This window comes from Ambystoma mexicanum, chromosome 5p, assembly GCF_040938575.1.
Source record: "Ambystoma mexicanum isolate Mex_15411 chromosome 5p, UKY_AmexF1_1, whole genome shotgun sequence".
Taxonomy (NCBI): Eukaryota; Metazoa; Chordata; class Amphibia; order Caudata; family Ambystomatidae; genus Ambystoma; species Ambystoma mexicanum.
In genome coordinates, this window is record NC_090930.1 from 309,316,901 (window position 1) to 309,328,887 (window position 11,987).

The 11,987-nt window shown below is 42.9% G+C and overlaps 1 non-coding gene across 1 annotated transcript; it reads left to right on the forward strand.

Annotated features, from left to right (window-relative positions):
* Positions 1-9,716: 9,716 nt before the first annotated feature.
* Positions 9,717-9,880, forward strand: LOC138481804 (U1 spliceosomal RNA). The gene has a single exon (XR_011274416.1). It is a non-coding gene; the product is annotated as a U1 spliceosomal RNA (small nuclear RNA).
* The last annotated feature ends 2,107 nt before the right edge of the window (positions 9,881-11,987 follow it).

Consider the following 11,987-nt stretch of genomic DNA (forward strand, 5'->3'; position numbering starts at 1 on the left):
AATAAGCTAATTAGTAATTTCCTGGGCACAATATATCTCTGATTTCTCCGGAACGCTGAGTGTGTGATATTTTTGAAATAAATGCATTTTCTGATCAAAACCTGTATTGTACCAGATGTCAAAAAATGTGTCTACCAGCGAAATTTGTCGACAAATACAAACAGTGGACACATGCCTTTCTGAATGTATCTTGACCTTTTTTGGCAGAAAAAGTTTTAAAACGTATATTTAAATATCATGCATCCTATTTTTTGTTTAGATTAAAGTGTTTATAGGGCAATAGCAGGCCCTATAAACACTATAAAAACCCTATAAAAACTCAGATAACTAATCAACCAGGAAGGCATTCCTGGCACAGTGACTTATTGGACTTCTTAGTGCCAAGTGTTTATAATCATTCACAATGTGCAGTGTTCACCTGCAAAGGGAAACAATCACTGGCAAAGCTAATAATGCATCCCTGTCTTAAGTCAGGTGCAATCTGTAAGGCTCCAGTAATGCTGTTATCTGCCTGACATTGCTACCATATGGTAAGGTGTGCAGCTGCTGCCAACAAACACAATTTGAACCCCCCAATGCCACAATAACATGCTATATACAACTTCAGAATAGATCATGCACAGAATCCTTGAGAAAGTCCTTAGTCACGTAAGAGACCGTTTTTTCATCAAGTTTACTGTGGCATTTTTGCCTTTATACCCATGAAGAAACTCAGTTTTAGACAATGATCTTAAATATTCTTTTTTCCAGGAACCAATATATTTCACCGTAGTATGCCAAAAGAAGAAAGTAATATCTTTAACAACGACCTGTCAACAACATTGTGTTTGTGCATGCGTGCATGCGTGTGTGTTTGTGTGCGACGATCTTGCATTTATCGTAATTATCTTTATGTTTTAAATGTATACTTGTGTACAATGCCCCAAGGCGCTTTATAACACCCTCCCAGGCAGCAGCAGGTTGATGCTATATGCAATCAGAAAAGAGGGAAACAGGGGATGGTGTTCATGCTATAGGGGCTCACACACACTTTGGAGACTCTAGGGAATATTTATCTGGACCACTCCAATCAGCCCTCTTGATTTAACAAATATTGTGCACAAACTATGCCTCGTGTGTCCCTTGCTTTTTCATACACACTCCCAATTGGCCCATTCTCATTAGAGCCTTTTAGTACTCTCTATAGTCAATTATCTCAACGTGCATTTCTAACACCAACAGTGCAAAATATAAGTTCTGGCCAAATCTTACAAAAAATATATATCTTTATTACTATAAAATCATCCACATACTTTATCACAAAATCCTTTTTAACAATCTTTGTTTTCACAAAACTTTCCTTCTACAATTGTATTATTTCATACAATCAGTCTGTCTAGTCTGTACAACAGTTTCTTCTTACTTAAAACTTGAAATAAATTCCCTGGCCTTCTTTTCTGTTCAACCTTAAAGTCAGGAAAGACTCATTCATATTTTTTATACATTGTGTCCAGGAAATACATCAGGGGTGTACAGATGCACAGTTGATCGTACCAATCCTGTTGTGTTAGACAGTTTCTTTTAATCTAAACAGAGAAGGTGGGTGATCTTGTGCCTCACTCCCATCTCTTTAACCTCTGAGCTAGAGTAGACGACTGCCTGAAAAAGCAAGTAAAAAAAGACTTGGTTTTAATTTTACCCTGTCTATTTAGAATCTTATTGTGTTAGACAGTTTCTTTTAATCTAAACAGAGAAGGTGGGTGATCTTGTGCCTCACCCCTCCCTCTTTAACCTCTGAGCTAGACTAGGTAGTGTAGAGTTGCCTGAAAAAGCAAGTAAAAAAAAAAGACTTGGTTTTAATTTTACCCTGTCTATTTGTTACAACATTCAACTGTGATTTAATCACAAGGATGGGGAAACAATTGGCACCTCCTTCCATTTCCTTGTCTTACACAGGGGGACAGTTCATACCATAGAGCTAAGCCGAAAACCTGATTCTTAAACATTCTCAAAATGTGAACCGTTCGACGACTCAGAATGAAACTTTCTGCCCAGGTTTTCAAATGCTGTAAAGCACTTAATAAAATATATGTTTTTAACTCTTTTAATTGGTTTTTCCACAGGGAAACGTGTTCAATGTTATAGCTGATGCACACACACCAAACGACTAAATGGTTTTCCACAAATGTCTTTTCTTTTTGAATATTTTTGTTTGTTTGTAAATTAGTTTAAATTTAAAACATTACGAACATAATATCATTTCAAGATAAAACATCAACAGTACACACAATTCATTATCAGAAAATAAAAACAATGCAAAACAAATAGCGTCCTTAGTCAGTGCCGTTGAAAAGGCATGTGCATTATGTGACCAAAATTCATCATCTAAAATGACAGTAAAATCATGAACGACAGTTTTCTGTGTGGGGGAAACACAGTATTTGGGTCTTTTTTGGTTTGGTGGAAATCCGCCCAGTAGTCTTTTTTTTTAAATTAAGCATGGAGTGGGGTTCCCCCTATCACCAAAAACCTTTATCTATTCTACATGTTGTGTTGCACTATCTAAGGCTTTTCTGAAGTGGAGTTCATGGAGTTTACTGTTCCACTGGTAGCGGGTGTGAGAATGTTGTTAGCCAGCTGCTTATGGTATGATTACCACAGGAAGACTGCACGCACATTTCAGGTTCCTTACTCTGTGAACTCCCTGACTATGGAAATTATACTTATACATATTTTTATTTTATATGAAAATTATAATTATACAAATACAAAATATGAAAACTGTCGCTGTCTGTGACGTCTGTGACGTCTCTGACTGTGATGACTGGAAAAGAGACGTAGAGGCACAACGATGAGATGCTGCCATGAGCTCCACGAGCTGACATAAGGGAGCCCTACACAGGGCAGGTGGTAAGGAGGGGCCCGAGATATCATTGTGGTCTTTTAAGACCTGCCTCTGACAGCCCTAGGACCCTGGTGCCCAGACTCATGGAGATCATATTAATACGTGTTACTGTGGAGGCCAGAGGGAGACCCACCTGTGGGTCACTAGCAGCACCCCCACCCCACCCAGCTGAGCCCCGGGCATCAGAGAAGATCAGGATCCTCCAGACACTGCTACTGCCATGTCTCAGCTACATACCCCCACATTTTATGGGACGATTTTAGAAGAAAAAGTGCTTGTGTGAGGGCATGTTGTGAATGCAAGTGATTTGGAATGAGTTTGCGTGTGTGTGAGTGAGTCTGCTTACATGGGTGATTGACTGAAACACTGTGTATGCATTGATCCAAAGAGGAGTGCAATGAAGGTGATGATAGTGAGGGGCAATGTTACCATACATTGCGGAAGCCAGTGTTACAGGAATAAGAGCGTGTGCATTTACAAGCGATTGTGAGTCTCGGGAGGATAGCCCAGGGGCAACACACTCTTCTTGCAGACGTGACGAGGCTGTGCTACACAGGTTCGATCCCTGGTCCACGCTTAAAAACCTCTGGGTATGAAGCACGTTATAAATAACCAATTTCAATTAAAATGTGAATAATGACGCAGTCAGCAAGGACTTGTCTTATTACGGGCTATATAGGAAAACAAAATCCAAGTGTTGATACCTTTTCTAGCGGACTAACTGAAAATGTGATGCAGAGATGGTGCAGTGCATGAGCTTTTAAAGTCCAATAACTTCGCCAACAGACAGTGATGGCAGAGTGAATTAGTAACAAAAAAAAGACATTTCAATGTAAGGGCATTCATGGGTGAATACAGAGTGTGCAAGCAATTCAGGCCTGTGATAGTCATGTTATCTACTGACCTATACATCTGCCAAGAAGGGATGGCACACATTGAAACGGATTCACTGCTGTAGCAGTGCAGGGGAATCACACTTCAAAAAGGCACACATTAGTCATGAAAAACAAACTGTAGCACAGGATATGGTCACAAAGTTAGCCACAAGTCATCTTAAAATGGGAAACAATTTCAAAATATTGCCTATTTTCACTAAAACACTTTGAAATGAAGGATTAAAAAGAACACAATTCGAAAGCAGGGTGTGCTGCTTCACATCTACCACACCACATGCCCATGTAGCATTATTGGTATTCGAGGTGAAGCCAACATAAGTGTCTTCTTCGCATACTGGCATAGATTGTTACAGCAGCATAGCCTTGACTAAGTGTGTTCTTACGTGGAAAGATTGGCATGCATGTCCACAGCTAATATCCATATGTATTCCTATTCTGGCATTCTTGATATGGTAGAAGTGACATATGATTTCACTGCACTTACAAAGCATAGCAGAAGAGAACATTGCTTTTTTTCTCCCACTTTTCAGAACTTTCCCTACATATTCTAGAACTGGACCTTGAGTATATAATGTGTTTATATAATTATACCAGTCCTAGAATAGGTTGGGATTACTGTTTGGTGGGAGAAATAGAACATCACTCACCTGATTGTATGCTGAGCCAACATGAGTGTGTTCTTACATGGCAATACTGGCATATAATGGCAAACCAGCATGGATTGTGGCATTATTGGTATTTTACTATATAGACACAAAGATGGTTTTAAGTCAAACACAATTTCGAGTCTGATTTGATTTTGACTTTTCTTAGCCCTTGTGTGTCTTTACCGTAGGCAACCATCCCAAAGAATGTATCACCGTACATGTCATATTCAGTCTAGCAATATGGTGTCTGATAACGATCAATCATAAACAGACCACTTTAACTGCTGTTTACCATATTTTTTAATCCAGTTTTCATGAAGACAATTCTCATGAAAACAAGTCCATACATTAATACCTTTAGAATTGTGACCAAATTACAGTGTTTGCCATAGTCCAGGCTCGAGTGACATTTGTTCAAAGATTAACTGGTTATGTTTTCATATATGAAGGTGGCACTGTTTTGTCTTTTGTGTGTATTCTTACTTTTCTTCTTCTTGCCTCTACCTTACCTCTCTACAGCCTCCAACATCATCGACTACACGATTCTCCTCAGCATCCTATCTCACAGGATGGAATTCTCAGGCACCATCTTCGACTAGTTCACCTCCTTCTTAACTGACAGAACACACGTTGTCTCCATGCCCTCTTATCGATCCAACTCCAACCCCGTCAAGTATGTGGTCCCCTAAGGTTCCTGCTTATCTCCACCCCCCTCAAACTATATGTAGAATCCCTCAGACAGACTCTTTGCAAACACAACGTCAATTGAGGCCCCTGTTGCCGCCCCACAATCAAGATGCATGTTAAAGATTTCAATCAGCCGATGCACACCTTAGTCTCAGCCCAGTATGCAGCGCGCAATTGAAATGCTTATGTTTTAGATTTGATTCAATATTGAGATGGTACACCACTCATATCACAACCCCTTTTCAAATACCCTGGGTCACAATGGAGCATGAACCAGGCTGGTTGATAAAATGTAATATTTATTTATTTCAAAATTCAAAATAAATCATGCCATTTTTAATATGGGGCAGCAATCACCAATGGGGTGATAAGAACTATAGGAATGTAAGCAATGCACTTAGTTAACCCTCTATTGACACATCCACAAAACACCAGCGAATAGGAGCACTTTTTGACTTTAGGTAAGATAGCACTTGAGTTAGAATTCCCCACTGCAAGGTTCCCTCAACCCACACATAATCAATTTTGAGTGAATAAACAGAAGCAGCAGTTAATCAGGAATGACAAATGGAAAACAGAATTGCAATCAGACCTTCCCTCCCCAAACAAGAGAGAAAACAGATTTGAAACCCTGGCAATGCTAAAAATGACACTCAGAAATGGATGAATACATGAATGAATGTGTGTGAAAAACTTGAAACAAATATTATTTCTTACTACAGCAACCATGTAACAGTACAAACAATCACAAGCAATGTATAACCAGGAGCATACAGTTTGAAAATGAGTAGCAGGTTTTAAAACATGTTTGCAGCAAATGATATGTTGGAAAATGAGCAAACTTGGCAATTCCCACCTGAATTTACCAAAACGATTTTTAATAAAAATGGTTGAAATATTGTTTTTGTGTTGGGGTGTATATATAGATCCTAGGTACAATATGGACGTGAAATTAGGTCTCTAGCCGGTAAATTGAATGAGTTATGTTAGGTATAGTAAGGTTCGTTTTTAGAAGCAACAGAAAAACAGCTTTAAAATGGATTGCAAACTTGACTTAAACGGCATTTAATGACTAAGGAAAAGAGAATGTCACCCGTGAATCTCCACAATTATGCAGCCATTGTAACTCTTCATGAGGTGTACCCCGTTTCCTTTAGGGAAAATTAATTTATTTAATCAAAATCGCTACTGGCTTATGTTCTAGCAAAACAACAATGAAGAGAAACTCGGCGTAACACTAGGAATCAAAGGCAGGGTTTCACATATAATGCTGACAATTTTAACAAGATATCAGGGTCAGAATAGGATAGCTCAGAGATTGGGATAGGACAAAGCAAGGCAAGGTATACTATGCATTTCTATGGTTCCTATTGATACTCACAGTCCACTTTTTAGTTTTTGGATTTTGGAGAGTCAGCGCTCTGGTCACCACACGGATCTGGTCTAACAAAGGACAGCCAGACAAATACAGCGGGCCAGGATCAGCTGGACATGGACTAGTTAGCGGGTAGCATTTCTGGTCACTGGATAAGATAGGGCATCAGGGTAGCAGGATGGCAGCATAATGCAGTGAATGACAGCAAGCCAATCTGGATCTCTCTGGTTTTCTCCTTGTTAATGGGAGATTAGTGGGTTTGTTTATATTGTATTGTAGGCCTTGCTGGAGCAGGATCAGCAATGCTTAGCCTTGTAGTTGCGATCTGGAGTCTGGATAGATGACGGGTACAGGAACGCAGCACAGGAAATCAGGAAGAGTGTGTGTCTAGGGTCTTGTCAGGGACCCTTATTTTTAATGCAAAATGACATCATCAAAGCATAGGCTGTGCAGGGTTAACTACGCACACCCCTAAACTACTTGGATTGGGCAGGGGTGCCAGTCTCTGCCTTGCTTCCAGCTGGTTGGATTTCTAAGGGAATGATGTCAGGTTTATGAGGTGAGGTTTACAGTGTCCAGAAACTCCCACATTTACTTTACTAAAAATCCAATTTTGCCAAAAACATACATATATACACTTGCAATCTCTTGGCAAATTATATAGACAGGTTACGTGTGATGTGCAGCACAGATCAGTCCAATCCTCAGGGCTGTGTGATTTTGTTTTGCCTTTCAGATACATTTTGGTAATTGTAAACATGAAAGATTTGTCCAACATTTTATACACAGATGCACATTAACCCCAGGGATGTATGTACACAATTTTATGTTTGCAACATTAATACTTTCCTTGGAATCTGTCATATTCTGTAACTTATGTTCCCCATGCAGCAATGAGTTCTACCAAGTTTTAAAAGACAGCCCATAAAATTAGATTTGAAATAGCAAACCTTTTACATTTAACTATTTGTTGCTGCAGAGATAAAAAAAAGTCTTTAAAGTTTCTTTATAAAATAGTCTTTGTAACCAAAAGGCAGTTCCTTTGTTGGATCATTTTTTTCCTTTAACTTCAACTGCAACCAAATGTCATTTCCTTCAAGGCAAGGGGGGGTTTCCCATTTTAATTGAAGTTTTTATTGCCACTTACTCTTGACAGGTTAGTGTCCCAGGACTTCCATTGTTTGTGTCCCAGCAGAGACAAAAGTCTGTCAAACCCCGTAATTATCAGGAGGTTGTCAGTATCTGCCGAAAGTTTTTATGATAGTCCCCTTCCCCTTGGGAGACGTTTCATGGCTGGCCACCATAATGACTGGTTTTTCTGAGAGTTTGCAAATCCAGCCCATGTGTTTTAAACTCTTTAATTTCTTATTTTGGGTCTTGAATTAGCAAACCCGTTAAAGAAGATAGCCTATGTGTGTATTATCACCACCAATGTTCCCTGTAAGGTGCGCGCCTGTGCGGCTGCGCACCTTTTGATTGTGAGCCGCGCATAGTGCTTATTTTGCCGCGCACTCCAATCATCATTTTGTAAATTTTTTGTTTTTGTTTTTTTTTTCCCAGCCCACAGCCGGGAAGTAAAGTCGGACTCCTGGGGTGAAATGATTATTTTTTTTTTTTAATTTAATTTTCATCCCGCAGCTGGGAAGTCAAGTCAGACTCCTGGGGGCTGGGCCGCCTGGGGCTGGGTTGGGCAGGGCAGGAGCCAGGAGGCACCGGCAGCACTGTCTGCAGACTGCACTCTGCAGTGTCTGCACACAATTCATCATCATAGCAAGTTAACACTAGATGTTGTTACCTTGCTTTGATGATTGCATCATGCATGCATCATGATATATGATGCATGCAGATGCATGTGTAGCAAGCGGGAAGCATCATTCAAAATGGTGGGTGGGCAACCACCGGCCATGGGGGGCTGGTGCCGTGTGGTGCTCGGCCCGTGCTCTGCTCGGGCCGGCCAAGTTCAACGTTTACTTTGATCTGTGGAGGGAGGCGGCAGGCGGCTGAAGCAATTGCACACACTAAAGCAATTGTAAAACCTGCCGCCGCCCTCCAAGTCCTGACACTGGGGGGGCAGCCTGCCTGCAGGGCTGAGCTGGGGCCCAGTGACATTGCACACTAGTTGCTTCAACTTTGGAGGAAGTAACAACACATTTGTTGTTGCACTTCTTTACAAAGTTGAAACAACTTCCTCTTGTGCCTGGGGGAAAAACAAGCCTATGAAAATTCGTGCCCGCCCAGACTCAGTGCCGCCAGGTCCATCACGGCGTGACACACGTGACTGATGCTATTGGGCCTCTGACCCACCCTGGCCCTGGCTGGGTATGATTTATTGGGGTGCACCAATGGACCTCAGTCACCAGTCACACCACCAGCCAGTGCCCAGCCCACACACAGTACAGCCACACTGAGGAGGACGACCAGGCGAGGCGACGATGACCCAGGCCACAGTCAGCAGCCAACAGTCAGCCTGCCACTTTGCTACAAGGTAAGGAGGAGAGGACTCTCGTCTTATAAAAGGGTTTGGCAAAAAATGCTATGGTGTGTTTCCCCATGGATGTCACCTGGCCGCCCCCTCCCCCCCACCCATGTGCGCCCCATGCTATCAGGTGCCCCGGTAGTTCTTGAAGCCACCCTGCCCGTGCTCTGTTTTTGCGCCCAGGCCCTCCAACCTGAAGAAGGCCCAGCCAGCAGCTCCTGGAGATTTATGGGGGGGTCTGGTTACAGCAGCTCCAGGGGATTTATGGGGGAGGGGTGGTCTGGCTACCGGCTGCTGCTGGCCCCGTCCGAGCACCGATCGGGCATTGCCTTCACGGCATTGCCGTGTCCTGATGGGGGGCACCCCACCCGAGACCCTCTATTTAAGCGGGGTGACCTGTCGGCTCAGGAGGGCTATGGACCCGCCTGGGGCCAACGGGCCAGTGGGCCCACTGCACCAGGCCTGCTCGCTATCCGACTGGGCCTGCTGGCTGGCGGCCAGGTCCGAATTTATGCAAATCTTGGGCCGAGCAGGGCCTGATGGGAGAAATGAACTGTGCTACAATGTGCCTCTTCTGCTGGGCTCTGCCTGCCAGAGCTTCCCCCTGCCCGTGGGGCAGGCAGCTCTGCAGACGCTCAGGGCTTCCGGGAGGGCTGGGTCTGGGTCAGTACCAGCCTTCTCTCTCTTCCTCGCTTAGCGGGACTTCCAGAACAGGCCCGCCGCCCAACCCCTGCCCTCTTGCTCGCAACTCATACTTACCTGGCAGGGGAGCATCTGTGATCTGAAAGGCAGAGCTCCCAGGGTGAGGCTCATCCATTGCACATCGGATTTGCTGACCCCTGCGATGTCCCCAAATGCAGGGTACTCGACTGCATTATTTCTGGTAGTGGGGGACTGCGTTCGCGCTATCCCCTGATTTATTGGTAAAAGAAAGAAAAAGTTTAGTGTGCGAGTCAGCTGGTTTACACACAGAGCCCCTGGTCTTGCAGCAGAGTTTCTTTTGCTGTAGTCAAGAGGACCAGCCCCGAGCAGCTCAGGGGTCCAGCCCTGATGCATTGGTGAAAGAAAGAAAAAGTCACTGGGACCCTTACTGGCCCATGTGGGCCAGTTTGATGAGTTAATTTACTCTGCTGTGACTAGTAGTTTTGACCAGTGTTGCTGAATAAATATTCTTTAAAATGTACAATTTGCACGTCACTTTATCAAAAAGCTCCCCTGGGTACTACTCAAACAGTATCACAAAAGGAATGAAAAGCCATTTGCAAGTGCGGGCCACTTTTTCTTTGGTGCCTGAGACAATTACATGGCCCAGTGTGACCCCGGATGAGAGCTAGCCTTTGTTGCTGTGTGCAGTTCGGAAGCACCCCACAGTGTCTTTGTCGAGGGCATAGGGGCATTGGTATCCCTAAAGGGGCCAGGGCAGGGAGTGGACAGGTGGTGATGTTGTGTAAGTTGGCTGTAGAGGCGTTGTCTGGAGTGTTGTAATGTAACAGACACATGAACCCTCAATATGTTGAATTGGGATATGTGTAGAAGAGATAGAGCCATCCCGTGCTTGCCACACGATTGTTTTCCACCTGACCTGGTGTGTGGAAGGTCAGTACTCCATGGTGCTACAAGTAAAAACCCTGTAGAATTAAATCCAATTGCAAATAAATACACAGTGGGCCTCGTATGGGCAGAGTATTGTAGAATGAACACCTCTTTTCTCCACTGCTACACATATGGAAATCACATGATCTAAAAGTTACAACAGACCTTATGCTTAAACACTGGCAGTCACATGACATTCACAAATGGCATTGGTGAGGTGAGTGGTGACAATCATCTGAGATTACATGATTACATGATTCAGTCCAATGTCCATTCATACCCCGCCTTCTATTAAGTCGTCTTTGTCATTAATCATGTTCATGTACTGTTTATTTCATTAAACCAAGAGAAAGCATTTCCTTTATATTCCATACATTTAGTGAACTGAGAATGGAGAAGCTAATGCTGTGCTAATATTAATTTGTGAGGCAGAATCTGTGTTCCACTACAAGAACCCCTCTGTTCTTGTACCAACCCATCATAAAACGAAAGATCTTGCTAATGTTTAGAGATGTAAAAGGACACAATTTCAGAAGAGCTAAAGTCTTGGGTGGAGAATAGAGCACCCAAATGTCCCTTGAAGTAGAGCTTGTTGTGCCGCAAATTCGCATTCCTCGCTTGCACACTGTGGAATCTGATCACTAAGCCTTGCTCACTGGTGGGGTGCTGCGCTGCCGCTGCGCCGCCACGCTGCTGCCGACCACCCCCGCTCTGGCAGCGCATCACTCAGTTGCGCACATGACTGAAAAACAGCCCGCACACAACTATTCTTTGGCGCACACAGCCCAAAAAAATTAGAGGGAACATTGATCACCACTAACATAAACCCTTTACATTGCTAAGTAAGCAGGTTTTTATGCAACAATTTATTTTTAAACAGGCCAATTTTTCTTCAGTCAGCAAAAGCCCAATCTTCCACATGTGTCAATCTTCCACATGTGTTAAAACTGGGAGCGTTTTTTCAGTTGTAGTCATTTCCTTGAAGCAGGAGTTTTATCTTAAGTATAGATACATTTACCCTTGACCTGGCTCAGAGAGTTAAAAGTCTCTTTGAACTGCTGCACTTGGATACATTTGGAAGGAAAATAAACGCGTGTTCCCGTGTGAGTGAAAATGAAATTGCTTCTTAATTTCTCTGAGAGCTGGTTTGACTGGGCTTGCCACTCAGGAATTATGCCTGGTTTTGGTGAAGCACAGTGAAATATCCTGGGCATGGCAGGGCCTTTTTACTGACAGTGGTTTCAAAGTGAACAGATGGAATTAGCATAAAACAGCATTTTGAAAGGGTGAAAATGTTTCATTTTGAAGAGGATTTTGGCTTTTGCAGCTAAGCAGTGCTGCCTGTTCACTTGATTCCATATATAGGTTTCAGAACACACTGTCATACTTTTTCAGTGTGTCCCCTTGTTCCATTGTGTCTGAAGTGTGC